Below are 17823 nucleotides of genomic sequence, written 5' to 3'. Positions count from 1 at the left end.
TCACAGTCAGTTAGCCCATGTTATCCTATCAACTTTAATACACCTTAAAAGTTTGTATGGTGTGAAAAGTAATTTACCTGGTGTTTTCACGAAGCGCTATTTCTGTAGGGTAATATAAGCCAGGAAGGTCATTAGGAGCTTCGAACACCTGAAGGATTTACTTGAGAGGATAGAAGAGACAGATTGCTGAAACAATAAACTCCCTCTCTTTTAAGTTAAATTTCTTTCATAACAGAACAGTTTAGGTTACAGTAAGAGGGAAACAGAATAGTTGCAAAGTCTTAGGAAGAACTATTTTTAAAGAAATGGTGGGAACCAGTGTCGGGACTGTGGTGTCCCCACCCCCAAATCATCTGTTCTGTCCTGAACTTCTAATATAACCTACTTGGTGAAGAATGTGCCTGCTAGGATTTAACTTTCAAAAGGACTTTAAAAGTGCATGTGATAAATGCTGACATAGTTTTCAAGTTTTAACATGTTTAAAGTAGGCTTTTCCCAGCATAAGTGAGTACATCACCCCACTTGCCATTCCCAGCCTGGGATGTTCAGTTCAGCAGATGATAGACTGGGTGAAAAAGAAATTAGTTGAATGACGAGGTTTAGGGTGTGCAGGTGGGGAATACCAGAGTAACATCCTGCAAAATCATATGGAAAACTGTAGTATAGTGATCATGCAGCCAGCAGGCTTTCAAGAAGATAGATCATAGTTTCAAGGATGAACATAAGCTATTACATGAAGACAAAACTAAATCAGATAATGAGGATCTCACCTGGCTCAGTGTCTTGAGAAAAAAAGAGGAAACATACTGGAAGTAAAACCAACACATTTGAGGAGAAAAAAGTTTAAATTTAACACAATTAATCCAACAACTTGGATTTAGTGAATTTGCAGCAAATTTTTATCACTTATATAGACAAATATGCAATTTGCAATCAAATATAGATAGATTTTTCAGAATAAATTGACCTCTGGACTTCTGCTCCTACAATTATTTACTAAAGTCTTGTTGTACCAGTCACTGCAGCCAGTGAGAAATCACATTACTGAGCTGATCTTGGAGACAAGTGATGCTATCAGTGATACTGATGTTTGCACAACTGGCTGTCTCCTGGCTCATTCAAAACCAAATAGAAAAGTTATGCAAAGAAGAAACAATTTTCCATTGTTGTTTAAGAAAGGCAATATTGAATAGTATGAGCACAAAGCACTATTCAGATATAGTCTGTGCTATAGAGAAGACATCCAACATCTCATCTTCAATGTTTTTTTCTGCTCAATATTCCCCCAGCTGTGGATGGATGTTTTCAGACATCAAATAGTCAGAAGCAGCATTGCAAAATGAATGACATTAGTTCCACTAAAGGGAGCAATAAAACTCTCATTGCACTTCTATAGAAGAATATGGGCAATGCAGATGACTTTTGAATTTCTGTATATATTCATATTTGTTTCTCCAGTCCTGCTCCATTCTGAGAGCCTAGTTATTGTATTCCTTAAACCAGATCCTGCAAAAGCAAAACTCCCACTGCTGCCAATTTTAAAAATACAAAGAAAAGCTTTTGCATAAAGAGCACATATGCAGTCTTTTTGTAAGACAAAGGTTATTGAGCACCACAGGAATATAGCACTCAAACACAGAATAAAGGTTACATATTTCTGTCAGGAGGTCGTGGTTTCTGGTACCTTGATTAGACAATATGTGCGTTGTTCATTATCTGTTGCTAAAAGAAGGGTGTTTCTTGTTCAGAATTGGTGAATTGTGCCAATTTTGTTTAAATAAGAAACATAAAGTATACATGAACATAAGACATAGAAAATATTATTTCCTTTTGGAGGAGAATTTCTCCTAGTTGCACACTAGCAATAATTGTTGGAAAGCATGAGAAAAAAATTAATAAGTTCAACCAGGCAACTTTTCAAAGTATTATCATCTGTTGAGAAATTCAGAAAATTTCAAGCTGAGGAAAACAAACATCATTTTTCTGAATCTGCAGTTCCTGTCAGTGCAGGTAGCATACAGATGAACATTACCTTCTCTGGCTGTTTTTAATGTGTAACATATGCATGCTGCTGCTGGGCTTGTTGAAGGAGCTGAGCTGGGGCTATGGGGGAAGGAGAGAAAAAGTAGAGGTGAGCGATTCTGGTGAGCATTTGCTGTTTGTACTCTAGCTGCAAAAACTGAACATGTTTACAGGAGGGAAGAAAATTCACATTACTGAAAACAAATGGCCTCACTTAAAGAAAACCGGAGGTGGTGCGGGAAGGGAATTTCTTTACTGAAAACAAGTGCATTCTCAGTGTAGGAAAAAAAAAACCAACCCACAACAATAAACAAACTAAATTAACTCAGTATCTTGAGACTGCTTAATATCTCTCTGGGAATCTGTTTCTCGATGATTGGAAGAGAAAGGACAGTAGGAGGGGTTGCCTCGAATTTCTCCCAAATGAAGGATTGTGGGGGTGGACTAAGAGGGGGCTGAAGACTGTGTAACATCAGGAGACACATTTGTTCAGTCTTCACTGGCATTTCCATGCTGAAGAATTTGTTTCTGCAAAAAAGGTTAAAAACTGTTCTGTGACTTGGATCAAATTAAATTCTTTGGCATGAAAATATAGACTTTTACTTCTCTCTGCTTGGTGCCCAAATCAGAGCAATCTTATTTCATGTCTGTTCACTGCTTTAGTTTGCCAGCATTGTTAGGTTTTCTCTTGCTTGCACAGAAATAATCTGTCATTAAATTTGATTTATTTCCCCTGTTGCACATCCTAATTCATATATTTTTGCCCCACTGTTCCTTATCATCTTTTTCACCTTAAATGTGGGAATTCAAATTTGGATTAAATTTTGTCCAGATCCTGCTCAGATCATATTTAGTTCAAGTTTTTGTCTACTGGACAGAATAAAAGAGTGTAAATGTAAGAAGCTAGAACTTTCCTGAGTTTCAACAGCTGTTGTCAGGTGAGATTTTTTCCTTGTTTCAGGTATTAGTTTTACATTTCTTACTACAGAAACTGTATTCTATTACTTGAAATACATAATTCAATTAACAATACATATTTTTATGTATTTTTTCCAACTACTATCACTAGCTAAAAGTATATCTAAAAATAAACTAAGGACCAAAAGGTCTGCAGCATTAACTATGAAATGCAATTTTGCTACAGTTATGCTCAATGACTACATAACATTTAGATGATATTTATCTAACCAGTTTTTGAAGACCTCCAATAGTAGAGAGTCTGATTACCCCTGAGAAGAGCAGTTCAATGTATTTATTGCTAAAAAAGTTCTGTGTTGTTTTTGGATTTGTTTTTCTTTTTCTTATCTCCTCCTAGTCTACAACAGTTTATTGCTGCAATTTAAGGGTTTTATTTCCTGTGTTATCTCATACAGATGAGAAAATCAGATTATTTCCTTGCTAACAAGCTTTTATACTCCAAAAAACCGTCTCTTTTCTCTTATTAGCTACCCTAATTCTCATACTGGTGAGACTCACAAGAATTATGGATTTTCTCCTGTAAAACTTATGTAATACTATTGACATATATTCTGTACATCATTATCTTAACCTGTTTATGGAAAACAACCAGATTTTGATGAAATTCACAATGATAACAAAGACTGCATCTTCTAACATTAGTTTCAAATATTTCAGTTTTACCTTTGGATAGCATTGACATAGTTTTCTGGTGTTTTGCCAAGTTTTTCAAGATAATTTTCTTTTCCTATTTTCTTTTTCTGTTTTTTGTTTGTTTGTTTGTTTGTTTGTTTGTTTGTTTTGGTTTTTGGTTTTTTTCCTTTCCCCCACATTTATCACTGTCCTGGTGCCACCTTTACCTCATTCAGGATAGTAACATGAGAGAGAAATCAAAACTGATTCACTGGGGAGCTCTGTAATATGCCAACTGCCTCTCACTTCCCATTTAAGCTCACCTAGTATAACTTAATGCTGCATTGTTTAAGGTCTTCCTACTTGTCAATGTTTATTCTATCAATTTTCATGCTGTTTGCAGGTTTTATTTATTAGCAGTATTTTACTTCTATGGCTTTGTGCAGTCATCATGACAACGAATTACTCTTGAGAGATATTCTAAAGCTTTCCAACTTTTCTGAATGTGACAGGCTAGGATGTTGGAAATGGTTGAAGTAATGGAATGAAAAACATCATGGGAATATGACTCAGGACTAGGCATCACCACCTGGAAGGCTGTCATTAAAGTAAAAAAAAAAGTTAGAAGTCAACATACAGTTTTGAGTCTTGAAAAGTTGCTGGAAGGGAAGTTAATGAGCAAGAATCAGCTTCTGGAGTGAACCTTCTTCAGGGCAAAATCTTTCTTAAAGGCAGAGACCTTCCCAAGTCAGACTTGACATCTAGAACCAGTTGTCAGAACGAGGTCAAAGTGTGCTTCAAACTCCCTCTGCCTCACTCTTCTTGAGGTGATACAGGCTATTGCAGGAAGTGAAGCAGCATCTAGTAATCTTAATTATGTTGGATAAGAACATTCCTCTTAACAAAGAAAGTCTAATTAATGTAATATTACTCTAAAGTCACTATAATATCTTCTTTGTGCAATAAAATAAAAACTACCAGTGGTTCTCCCAATCTAGTTTCAAGGTTGAATAGACTTTGTGCTCTAATAGTGTCCAAAGGATTCATGAAGGTCTTTTCTAAAGTATTTAACCATAAAAACAGGCCAGGTACACATCTTAGAACCAACCTAATCTTTTCACTTTTATCTGTGTTGAATCATATCTCACTATTTTAATCTGTTTCATCATTTAATCTTTCAAGCAAATAATTTGAACTATATTTCACTCTATTATTTCCTGTTTCTTGTACACTTCTGACAGTTCAACTTCTAAGGTTTCTCTTAGCTTTTGCATTTTATTTTCCCTATTAACCATCATAGTGGGATCTAGTTTACCGAAGCACTCTGAAGTCAAAATATGTCTCTCAGGGAGATATTTGAGGATGAAGCCCTACTTAAGTTCAGTATTCAGTATGAAAATATAAATGAGAGCTCGCATGAGAACGAAAGAATTTTCTTCTTTAATCTGCAATATTTACTCTCCTTTCTTCCTAATACAGTCATAATTCTTTGGAAGAACATAATTAAAGTAAAACTAGAAATGTTAAAACTGCTTTGGATTTTAGCTATAATTTTTTTCCTTTTATCTCCTTTCATTTCTAGCTGTCTCATTAGCATAATGGCTGTATTGGCAGTCATTACAAGAATGAGATTATCTAGTGATGAACACTTCCAGAGCAAAGTATTTAAAATGGGGTGTAAGCTCATTAGGAACTGCATGTCTGTAATGGGAGTCAAGAATGCTCAGCACCAGCTAAAAAATACACAGGCTCTTGAAGAATCTGCCATAGCTGTTTAATTATCAGTTTCTATTAATTCCAGTTGAATTCGTTGTTCTTTTTTGTCATTTTCTTAGGGGATTTCTATACCTTTTTCCAGAGGACCTTGTAGGTTGCAATATAAAGCTAAATCGGTTTGGCAGGAGAAGGTGCACTGGAAGCAAAGGGTTTGCATTCTCACATCTCTACAGTATTAGGGTGCTTCATTATTTTTAAAATATTTACTTCACAGGCTGCGCTCAGAACCTCAAGGAATTGTTCCCTGAAGATTCTCAAGTTTAGTTACATGCATCCTATAACTTTTTAGCTTTACAATAATTTCTAGGCTGAAACTCTAAAAGTTTATGTCAGTTATAAAGCTATTTCTTAATATATATATGTATATATATATGTATATATATATGTATATATATGTATATGTGTATATATACACTGCTAAAATGAAAAAAAAATTATCTTTAATCTTTTTTTTTATTTATTGGCCATGCCCATTGATTACTATTTTCTGGTTGTGAAATAGCTGAGGTTTTCTTGCGTACATGTTTGTTTGTTGTATTATACAGGAACCAAGAAAAGAGCCATTTACATGGTACACTTAATGCCTAAGTGATATCACAATACATGTGGTAAAGCACCTCAGTGAATGATCCTCCAATTTTCACACTATTTCACACGATTGCACTGGAATTCACAGACTGGCAGGAAAGATTAGATAGATAGATAGATAGATAGATAGATAGATAGATAGATAGATAGATATAGGTATAGATTATATAGATGATGGTATAGATAGATATAGATAGATTATAGATAGATTATACGTAGATATAGATGTAGATATAGATATAGACATAGATATAGATATAGATAGATATAGATATAGATATAGATATAGATATAGATTATATAGATAGAGATAGATATAGATACAGAGAGATAGAGATAGATGACATAGATAAATATACATACTGTCGAATGCAATTAGCAATAGTCCGCAGGAATTCCTAAACTGTTGATTGCCCAACCCAAAGTCAGTAAGGCATTTAAAAGAAACATATTTAGTAGACTTTGTTTATTTTTACATTTTATTCAAGCAGCATATGCTGCTTGCCACTGTTAGAGCAAAGATATCGGTACCAGATGAATCCTTGGGCTGACAAAATGTGGCTGTTTCTACAAAGAGAAAAGACTGTCTATTTTAGAATTAATAATATTAAAGCAAGGAAGCAGGTGTCATGAATGCCATAAACATCAAAGTTCACTAGTGGTGATGTTGTATGCCACTGAAAATGGGGATGTGCTCCTTCACAAAAAGTGTTGCAAGAGGATTAGAAATGAGCGTAAGATTTCTCAAAAAATCCAAAAACAAAACCAGAACCACCAGTCCCAAACAAACAACAACAAAAAAATACAAAAGAACTTAAATCCTTCACCATTCTCAAAGAAGAGCTGATCTAAGAATTATGTTCTTACCTTTCCGGAGATGTTCTGTTAACATAGAAAGATGGTCAGGAGCTGAAGCTTCGGAACTCTCTCTTGCTGTCTCCAAAGACTATTTTTCCTGAACTGCAACAGGCAATGATTACTGAAAAGAGACAACCTTTGAATGCTTGGATTGTTTTGATTAGTGATCTGCTCTGCACCCTTTTCAATACAAAAGAGCATTTCTTGCTTTGAAGTGTTTTATACACATGGTACATACCCTTCACTGATAAATATAGCTAAGAGAAATAGGTTTGCACAGCTGTCTCTGGTTTCTGCTTTGGTTGTTTCTGGATCTTCTGGGGACAAGGTCCAGGATTGTTTGTGAATGCCTGAAATAAAGTTTTACTTAAAAGAAGAATGAAGAAGGTTACAGAGATGACTTTACCATATGCATTTTTCTTGTTTCAGCATTTGAACAACCTTTATAGTCTCAGGTTTTTTGATGTTTCTAAAGAATTGCCAGAAATATCTGCTAAAAGCATGTTGTTGAAAATTAAATAAAATAAAATAAGCTTGGTATAGAAATGTAATAAAAAAATAATGAAAATCGTGGCTGTAATGAACTCTTTGTAAATTGCCCGGTGAAGCAAAAAATGCAATGGACAATTTTACTACCATGTTTTTGAAAGAAATACACAGAAGTATGTATTTGAAAAAAATAGGTTTGAAAAAGATGGAAGCAAAGATTAAGAGCAGCTTTTTTACAGTACATTTTGAATAGGAAGGCATTAACTCACAATGTAGAAAACCACAATGGATAAAATTGATCACAAAACAATAGACTGTGATTTTAAGGTGGGGAACAATTGTGAGCGGTGGAACGATAAAAATGTTCAAACAAATTTAAATTTCAGCATAGAGAATTGCTAGAATATATCCCAGGCAGGGAAAGAAAAAGTTCAGAAAAAGCTTTAGTTTTTCACAAATTCTTTGTTTTGACAAATGTCACTATTAAGTCAAATGAACAAACTATTTCAATACAAAGAAAAGAAGGAAAATTAAATGTCATTAGTGCTACAGAATCTAAGATTGATAAGCAACCTGTCCCTGACAGACCAAATCCCACAGAAAATTTCTACTCATATAGAGATATAACACAGAAAAACAAAGGACTGAAAAAAATAAGAGTAAGGGACACAAACTTAGGAAAGCTTTTATAAATAAGACGGAAAAACAAGGAAGGCAGAGAATATTCTAACAGGCAGCAGGCAAACCATAGATGATTCAAAAAAAAAAAAGTCAATGGCCATTTTGCTAAGTATAAAACCCAATAATTATATGTCATTGTTATCTTATGGAAGGCAATTATTTTGCATTGCTCTATGCAAGGTAGGCCAAAGCTGGAAAAAAGTGTCCACTTTAGATATCACACTAAGAAGGATGCCAACAATTTGAAATAAATTGAAAGAACAACAGAAAACCAAGGTTTTGAAAACTTAACCCAGTAAAAAATATTTCAAAGTGGATTGGATTTTCTTAGAGAAATTGTAAGGAAATGTAATAGATATCTCCAGGTACTTATTAAATTATTGTAAAAATAGATGGACCATTAATATATCTCAGCAATCTGTCTAATTTTCAACAAGGTTGATAAAGTTTAGAAGATTGTACCCAGTATCTGTTTATAAGGACAGTAAGCCAAAGAAATATCTACTGAGGCTATGAAACCTGATCAATTGTCAGATCTGTCCATGAAATGTTCAAAAAAAGGATCAACATATTGCTCATCAGTGTTCTAACCATACCTGATTCATCAACATGGATTAAAAAATTACTCATTTTCCCTGCTCTCCCATATTTTACCACACCATTGTGTTTGTTACAAGTCAATCCTTCTCCTGATTTTTAAAATTATTTTTGTGTAGTATTGAAGGATTTTTTTTTCTTCCACATTGAATTAGGAATTATCTTGGATAGGCTGTGTCAAGCCCAATTTTTAGTGTGATAATTCTGTGATTTGTTACTGAAATTTTTACAATCAAGCATTTTGCAGCTGAATTGATAATATGATTTAGAAGATGAGCTTCTGGCATCAACTAGTAAAACTTGCCTTTTACGGAAAAAAAATAACATGCCTCTTTTTCACATAACACCATGCTCTCCTGTTTCTCTTTGAGTGACAATCCCACATATATAGTCACTTTCCCTTTAAAAAGAATTAGAAAAGAAAAAGCTCTTACATGTTGTGCTCTGACTTTAATTTTCAATAACTTCTCAATATAAACCTCTGTTCATTCAAGCTTCTTAATCTGAAATTTAAAACAATAATTTTACTCCATTTTCAAATTTTATTGTATTAGTATGAAAAGAGGTGGGTAATTATTGTATTTCAATTATGTAATGTGCCTGATTTGCAGCAAGGGAGATTTAGTTTAGAAAACTATACAAAATATTTACTTACAAGGATAGTAAGGCAAAGGAACAGCTAATGCAACTATGAAACCTGATCAATGACCACATCTGTCAAAACAGATGCCCTAGCTTCAGCTAGAGTACTGTTAATTTCTCCTCAGTAGCTGCTACAGTACAGGAATATTTAATATTATCATCATCGCCATAATTTAACCATAGCTACATTTAATATAGTTGGTATTATCATAAAAATCAAAGCTCAACTAGTGAATTGTCATAAATTCTGTACAGTATTAATTTATGTAGAAGTCCCATGACTTTTGTAATTAATTAATTTCACAATGTAATTTATAAAAACAAGACATGTATCTCACAAATCAGATGTTTCACTTCCCAGTAGACAAAAAAAGACATTTTGCATTTAGAGGCATCTTAGCATATAGGACAACAAATGAAGCTGTCATTTGCCTTTCTGACAATAATAATGCCTTGAAAAGCTTTTCCTAAAAGCTCTTGAAAGCTTCAGTCGAAGATCTGTGCTTTCACCTTACTGGTCCCTGATAAAGAGACTGTATACTATTTGTCAGTCAGCCTTTTGTTCTCCTGTGTCCTTCATTCTTCTTTATTGTAACACATTATCTACATCATTATCAGCAGCAAAATTGTTGTGCTGCTGCTGTGTTCAGCCTATTCTTTTCTACAGCAGCAGTTTCCTTTGCTCTCTTCCCATCAGCTACAATACATGACCATGCTGCCAAGAGTTTTGTCATGAGCTTGTACTAACTCTCCATTCTTCAGGAAAGTTTAAAGAATCCTTGCCATCCCTGTCCCTTCCAAAGAATTATTTTATTTTTCCTAACCTGTGGGGTTTTCTTACAGCATTCTTTAATATAGTTCTACACAGAATGGGAAAAAAATAAGAGCTAGAAGGAAAACTAACAAGTATAATAGTAAAAACTCTTTGGAGATGAAGCCAGAGGAATTCCAGAGACCAGCTTCCACTTCCAAATCATATCCAGTTATAAAGATCATCAACAAAATTAATTTATCCTGCTATTGAACCCAAAAGATTTATTGATGAAAGAGTATTCTTGTTATACAGATATGAAAATTTGTCATCCATATCACAGTGTTGTTGCCAGGCCAGTGACTAAACTTGAGAAATGTACTGCTGTCACATCACTTGAAGATGGAGGGGGGTTAGTGCAAACATTGGAGGTGTTAATTTTTTTTTTACTCCTTAAGCAAACTTAATATGAGACTCATGCTGGGATCAGAATGACAATGCTTATTGAAAATATGCAAAACACAAGGCCTAATCACCTCTAAACCAGTTGGAGCTTGGAGTCTCCTTAAGAATGAGTTCTGGTTATAATCAGTAGCAAATTTAAAAAATATTTAAAGAGGTACTACTCTTTGCTAAAAATTTTGCTCTATTCTGAGTCTACCAGGGTCAACTGGGTAAGCTTCATGCCAGTGTGCTCAGCCTAATCCAGTAATGTGCCTCCACCTCTGCTGTCCAGAAAGGCTCAGTAGCCCCTCACCACAGAAGTGAAGGACTGTGGATACTTGTGATGCTGGCTAGGGCACAGACAAGACTGACAGTGCTTTGAGAAAACTCAGAAATGTCACATTAAACAGAATACATATGTCTAATGCAAATGTCTACACCTGACCATTAATTCTGTAAGGAACTGGGGAGGAAGAAATGTTTTTTTTAACAGTTCACCTAACCATCTCTCTGCACTGTCTATAAGGTGAGGTGAACCTGGCTCATTCAGATGTAGCTATCTATGCTGTGGAAGTTGAAAACTATACAAGATGGAGCCTACTCCACTTGTTTTGAGTGAACCTTGCCAACAGACTTTAGACTTTAATCCTCTATTTTTTTGAAGGCCTGGCACTGACTGTGAACCACTTTCTATTCTCTTTTCAGAATAAGGTTTAAGGTTGCTGTGTATATCATGAGCAGTGGAAGAATAATTGTGTTTACAGAATCACAGAATGAACTAGATTGGAAAAGATCTTTGAGATCAACAAGTCCAACTTATGACCTAACACCACCAAGTCACTTAGACCATGGCACTAAGTGCACTTCTAGTCTTTTCTTAAACATTTCCAGGGACTCCACCACCTCCCTAGGCAGACCATTTCAGAGCCCAATTCCCTTTTCTGTGAAGAAATTCTTCCTAATGTCCAGCCTAAACTTTCCCTGATGCATCTTGAAACTGTGTATTCTTGTCCTGTCCTGGCTGCATGGGAGAAGAACCTGACTGTCACCTGGCTACAACCTCCTTTCAGGGGCTTGTAAAGAGCAATAAGGCCTCACCTGAGCCTCCTGTCTCCAGTCTGAACAATCCCAGCTCCCTCAGCTGCTCCTCACAGGACTTGTGTTCCAGACATTTCACCAACTTAGTTTGCCTTCTCTGGATATGCTCCAAGCATCCTTCCTAAATAGACTGTCTCAGAACTGGTCACAGCACTCAAGGTGTGGCCTTACCAGTGCCAGCTACAGAAGAAGAATAACTTTCCTAGTCCTGCTGGCCACAGTATTCCTGATACAGACCAGGATGCCACTGGCCTACATGGCCACCTGGGCATGCTGATGTGTGCCCATGTTCAGCTGCTGTCAATCAGTACCCACACATCCCTTTCTATCTGGACACTGTTCAGCCACTCTGTCCCCAACCTGTAGAGCTGCAGGGGGTTGACCAAGATGAGGGACCTGGAACTTGATCTTCTTAAACCTCTTATTGTTGGTTTAAGAAGTTGGATTTGGTCCATCAATTTAGCTTGTCCAGGTCCCTCTGCAGAGCCCTCCTACCCTCCAGCAGATCAACACTTTTTTCCAGCTTGGTATCATCTGCAGATTTGCTGGTGGTGGACTCAATCCCCTCATCCAGATCATCAATAAAGATACTAAACAAGACTGGGCCCAACACTGATCCCTGGGGAACATTGTTAGTGACTCCCCACAAACTGGACGTGGCACCACCCTCTGGGCCTGGCCATCCAGCCAGTTCTTAACCCAGCAAAGAGTGCTCCTGTCCAAGCCATGGGCTTCCAGATTTTCCAGGAGTGTGCTGTGGGAGACAGTGTCAAAGGCCTTGCTGAAATCCAAACAGACACATCCAGAGCCTTTGCTTCATCCACCAGGTGGGTTCATCCAGGCATAAAAGGAGATCGGGTGGTCCAGGCAGGGCTGGCCCCTCCTAAATCTATGCTGGCTGCATCTGATCCCCTGGCCTGTGTGATGACACTCAAGATGATCTGTTCCATAATCTTACTGGGCACCAAGGTCAGGCTGACAGGCCTGGAATTTCCTGAATCCTCTTTCTGCCCCTCTTATTGTCCAACTTGCAATCATCTGGGCCCTATGCAGTTAGCTAGGACTGATCATCTGCCAGCTCCCTCATCCCCCTAGGATGGATCCCATCTGGTTCCATAGATTTGTGGGCATCTTAGTGGCTCAGCAAGTCTTTGACTGCTTCCATCTGGATTACAGGGGGGCTATTCTGCTCCCTGTGCCCACCTACCTGCCCAGGAGGACAGCCGTCCTTCGGACAACCGGTCATATTGTTGAAAACAGAGGTAAACAAGGTGTTAAGTACCTTTGCCTTTTCCTCATTTTTGTTAACTATATTCCCTGCCAAGTCCAATAAAGAATGGAGGTTGGAGTTTTCCTTGTCCCTTCTTTTGCTATTAACGCATTTATAAAAACATTTTTATTATCCTTCACAGAAGTGGCCAGGTTAAGTTCTAATTGAGCTTTTGCCACTCTAATTTTCCTTCTCCATGACCTAGCAACACCCTTAAACTTTTCCTGGGTTGCCTTTCCCTCTTTCCAAAGCTGATAGACCCTTTTCGCCCCCTGAGTTTCCTCAAAAGCTCCCTGCCAGTCCAGGCCAGTCATTTCCCTGCCAGATCATCTTTTAGCACATAGGGACAGTCTGATCCTGTGCCTTCAAGAATTCTTTCTGGAAGTTTGTCCATTCTTTCCAGATCCCTTTGTTTCTATGGGCTGCTTCCACAGGTACTCTCCAAGTCAGCATCTGGAAGAGGCCAAAGTCTTCCTTCCAGAGTTCCACTATGAAATTTTGTTGATGCTCCTCCTTGTTTCATCACATATTGAGAACTCAATAAATTCATGCCCACTGTGGTCCAGACAGCCTCCAAATACCAAATCTTCAACCAGTCCTTCTGTATCTGTAAAAAACAGATCTAGCAGAGCCCCAGCACTGGTCATCTCACTCACCAGCTCTAACAAGAAGTTGTCCTCCACACAGCAAGGAACTTCTTAGATTGCCTCTTCTTCAATGTGTTGAGCTCCAAGAAGATAGCTGTCAGGTTGAAGTCGCCCACAAGACCAAGATAGTCTTGAAATGTCCTCCAGCTTCTTATTTATCCACCTCTTCATTCTAGTTGGGTGGTCTATGACAGACTTCCAGCAGGATGCTTGCTTTTGTAGCCTTCCCCCACGTATGTACTCATAGGCATTCAGCCTTATCATTGACTTCAAGTTCTGTAGCATCAAGAGACTCCCTGACGCTACAGAATTTAGAACTTACGCCACATAGAGGAGTGTGTCCCTCCACTTCTTCTCCCTCATGTGTCTCTTCTGACAAGCTTGTAGCCATCCATTGCAGCACTCCAGTCATGCAAGTCATCCTACCCCATTTCCATGTTGATGAAAATGTCACAGCTTTCCTTCTGTACAGTGACTTCCAGCTCCTCTCATTTTGTTACTCGCATATGTGCTCTTCAGCTGGACTGCTGATTTCAGCCCTAACTCTGGCTTACAACCCTCAGGCTCCTCTCTCAGACTCCTCTCTGGAAAGCCTGGTTTCATCCCTTTCCTCCTTCAAACCTTATTCAAAGCCCCTGCCAACTCATAGGCTAGAATCCTTTTGCCCTTGCTAGATAGATGAAGCCCATCTGATTCTAGCAGGTGTGTTGCCATAAAAATTGTCCCATGAACAAAAAAAGCAATATTGTGCTGATAGCACCAGTCCTTAAGCCACTTATTTATTACATGTGTTTCCCTGTTCCTTCCAGTGTTCATCCTTGCTACTGAAGCTCACCACCTGCGCTCCTATCTAATCAACCCTCAACCCAGAATACAATCTAGTCCTTCCAGGCAGATGGAAATTTACACTTGTGAGATAGTGTGTTACCTCTTAGAAAAACTTTGCAAATATAGGTTAATTTTTACTTTGACCCTTCTGGATTTATTCCAAGATATGTCACTTCCATATGTCTTTTTTCTTTTTACTGTCTCTCCTATTTTTATCCTCAAACCCAAAGAAAGTTACTCCCTGCATTTAGTCAAAAGAATTCCTGTATTTTTCAGAACAAAAATAGTTTCAAGATGACTTTTGTGTCTTCTTGAAATTTAAGAAATTTAAAAGTATAAAATATTTCAAAATAAGATCAGACATTTTACACTAGCTTCAACGCTTAAATGCTTCAATGCTTCTCCCAGTTTCCTTCCTCACAATAAAGCACGGAGTTTGTTTTACAAAAAATTTTTAAAAACATGTTTTGGCTAGTTTGCTTTTCCCTACCTGCTTTTCACTCCTCTTATACACAGAAAAACATTCCTCATTAACAGGCTTACTCTCATAGGCAGTCTCTTAACAGCAGCTGATTCCCCTTCTTCTATGGCCACTCTCTGATCAGGTCTTGTCTCTTAATTAATTCAGACTAAGGACTGTCACACCTTACACTCCAGCCCAAAGATTTACTGACAGCCAAACAGAGAATTGTTTATTTCCTTTGCATGTAAACAAACAAAGCTAATAAATAAGGAGCCAAAGTAATAAACCCAATAGTCTACACCCACTTAACGATACCCAGCTGTAAACCAAAGGGCAAATCAAAACAAGCTGGCATCTAATAGTTTGGGCATTGTAGATTTTGCTGCCAGGCACAGGGGCTCCACAAAATCAACCCTTAAAAATGCAAAATCTGTGGGTTAGGGTTCTCTATTTTGTAATGTTTACAAGCACTTGGTTAATGGCACAGGATGCTGGCAGTATCATGGATATAGCATTGGTAATATTATCTACTTCCTATTTTATATTGTTTCCACTGGAGATGCATGACTGTATTTGCTTTCGTGCTGTTAGGTTAAAATGCCATGCTGTTTTTCATGGCAACCCACTAAAAGCCACTCTACCAGAGTAGAGTGAATCAAATTTTGCTCAGTGTGTAGCACTGAGTGAAGAACGACTGAAAAACTAGATGAAGCTGCCAGACTTATGTTTAATGTACTTGGTGGAAAAGCAGTATAAAACTATTTCCCCCTGCAGAGAAGTATAAAACTAGCTTCCAAACCCTCATCTAATTTCTGATAGAAGGCAGTGTTATCCTGTCTTAAAAGAACTGGTAAATTTCCTTTTTTGTGTCCTTGCTGTCTGTTTTTCTACTGTAAAAAGGATTTAATTATCCAACATGTTACATGTCTCTGTAGTGTCTCCAGGAAGACACTTTTTTCTTTTTTTTTTCTTTCTTCTAGAACAACTTGGTTTGGGGAAATGAAAACTTACAATTAAAGGCTGAAGCAGAAGATGTGTTTGAGAGGTTTCCTACAGGGAGGATTTCACATGGAGCACTAATATGGGCAATGGCATGCCCAAAGGGTTTCTCTCTGACTACCTCTTCAAATTCCAGTCCAGCTCTCTAATTGTAAAGTTTGCACTCTTATTTTCATGGTTTTTAACTGTCCAGGTTTACCCTTAAAATTTGGATTGGGTCAAAACCCAAGAGACAACACTTTACCTGCCCTCCAGCCTTCTTATAAACACATACTGTAAATCACAACTTCACATGCTTCTTTTCTGCATTTTCTCAAATGGTTGGTATTCCACATTTCCCTGTGTTTTTAACAAATGGACATGTCAACGGGAATGCACCAGCCTGTTGATGCAACTGACTGGTGTCACAAATGTTAGTGATCCACTTGCTTATTTTCATGACTTCCACATGCTGTACCTAGAGTCCTGCTGATACCCTATTTAACTTGACATGTTTCTGTTTGTGCTATGCAGGTTGGATGTTATTGCCTCCATTTAGGAACAGATGTTACTCAGTATACCCTGCACTCCCCCACATGGTCTTTTTTCACAACTCTCTGAAAACAGACCGCAGGGATTGCACTCTCACTTCTGTGTCACCCTTCCCACAGCAACTCCTGGAAAGAGAGAGTAGGAAAGATGAGCTTTTAGTGTTGTTATGAAACTATATGCACCCTGCTGCCACCATATCAGAGTGTGTTTTTTCTCAGAGTGTTTAATACACCTCTTTTGACGCTACAGAAAATGAATTGTGAAGGTTACTGCAGTTAGAAAAGGGTTGATTTTTGCCTGGGGAAAAGAAAATCAGAAAAGGCTATAAAATTCACTGTTCAATATTAATTTAATCACAATACATATTTCAGCAGTGTACAGTGTGTTGCTTTTAATGCACAGCTACAGTTCCATGCCTGTCTTTTTCTCTAGTCTAGCCTGCAGCTCTAGCTGACTATGAAAGTCAAGATTTATAGCTATAATATTTGCTATCTGACAATGAGTTTCAAAGCTAACAGCTTTGTGGTGTTTTCTCTATGTTCTTGCATATGTTTTTGCACTTGTAACAACCATTAAAGTTTGATAGGAGAATTGTGCACATCATGAACACGAAAATGAGAATATAATTACCCCTCTGTTTTCAGATCACTGAAATCAATCTTCTTGTTTTATTATGAAGTATCAGGCTGGCTGCAGTTGCAACTATTTTCACAAAAAATTCTCATAAAATCTGGCAGATATAAAGACTACTATGCTGCAAATCAGAATGTTTCTTCCTATGTCTGAAACTTGAAAGCCATTTATCCTTTTCTCATAATACATCACCCAAAACAAAAATTCACAAAGTACCTAAATGTGATCTTATTTGTCTGAATCAATTTCAAAGGAAATGCAAAAATAGAGCCAGGAGAATTGCTAGGCAGATTTAGACCACCTGCTAGACTGTAATGCTTTTTATAAGAGACCAGGGTTTTTCTTTTCTTTAAATAACTTTCTAAATTATGCATATAACTGATACAGAATTCTTTCTTCAGGAGAAAAAGGTGTGTTGATGACAGGCATATTTAACTTTGGAAGATAAAGCCTATCTGAAAGCATAGCTCAGGTAGGTGGTACCTTGAGCACAGCTGCCCAGCCCGCACTGGTTAGTCTGTACTTGTCCGCTCACAGAAACAGAGATGCACAGATAAAGGTCATAGGGATGTCCCTCCAAGAGCACTGCTAAATGTGACATGGGCTAGGCTGATCTGTCCTGCTCTAGTGGTTTAGGCATGTGCAGGAAAGGAATAAGGAAGCAGATAAGCTATCAGCTGCTTGGTATCTCAAACTGGTTTGGGTTGGGAGACTGGAAGGTGATGGTGACACAGGTAGTGAATTGTGATTGGTGATGGTGATGGGGAAAATTGCAGACATCAGCTCATGGCTACATAAGTACCAAAGCCTTTTGCAGCTATTCTGCCAATCTGTTTCTAAACATCAGTAAAGCATGAAAACATCTGCCTCTCAGGAGTCACCTGGTACCTGAGTGTCTGACATTCTATCAGTCTGT

The 17823-nt window shown here is 37.5% G+C and overlaps 2 long non-coding RNA genes across 2 annotated transcripts in view; one reads left to right on the top strand and one right to left on the bottom strand.

Annotated features, from left to right (window-relative positions):
* Window positions 1-12170, bottom strand: part of LOC135293760 (uncharacterized) — a 43197-nt gene extending 31027 nt beyond the window's left edge. Inside the window, exons 1-6 of the long non-coding RNA XR_010355857.1 lie at window positions 11537-12170; window positions 9036-9104; window positions 7073-7200; window positions 6844-6955; window positions 4250-4507; window positions 2033-2103 (exon numbers count right to left, since the gene is read on the bottom strand). This is a non-coding gene — a long non-coding RNA (uncharacterized LOC135293760). The remainder of the gene's footprint in view (window positions 1-2032; window positions 2104-4249; window positions 4508-6843; window positions 6956-7072; window positions 7201-9035; window positions 9105-11536) is intronic.
* LOC135293761 (uncharacterized) overlaps window positions 1-17823 on the top strand; it is a 98518-nt gene that overhangs the window by 68868 nt on the left and 11827 nt on the right. The window lies entirely within an intron of this gene.

The sequence above is a fragment of the Passer domesticus genome, chromosome 2 (genome assembly GCF_036417665.1).
Source record: "Passer domesticus isolate bPasDom1 chromosome 2, bPasDom1.hap1, whole genome shotgun sequence".
Lineage (NCBI taxonomy): Eukaryota > Metazoa > Chordata > Aves > Passeriformes > Passeridae > Passer > Passer domesticus.
The sequence above is the reverse complement of the archived record's forward strand: the minus strand, read 5'-3'. Positions and strand labels throughout refer to the sequence as shown.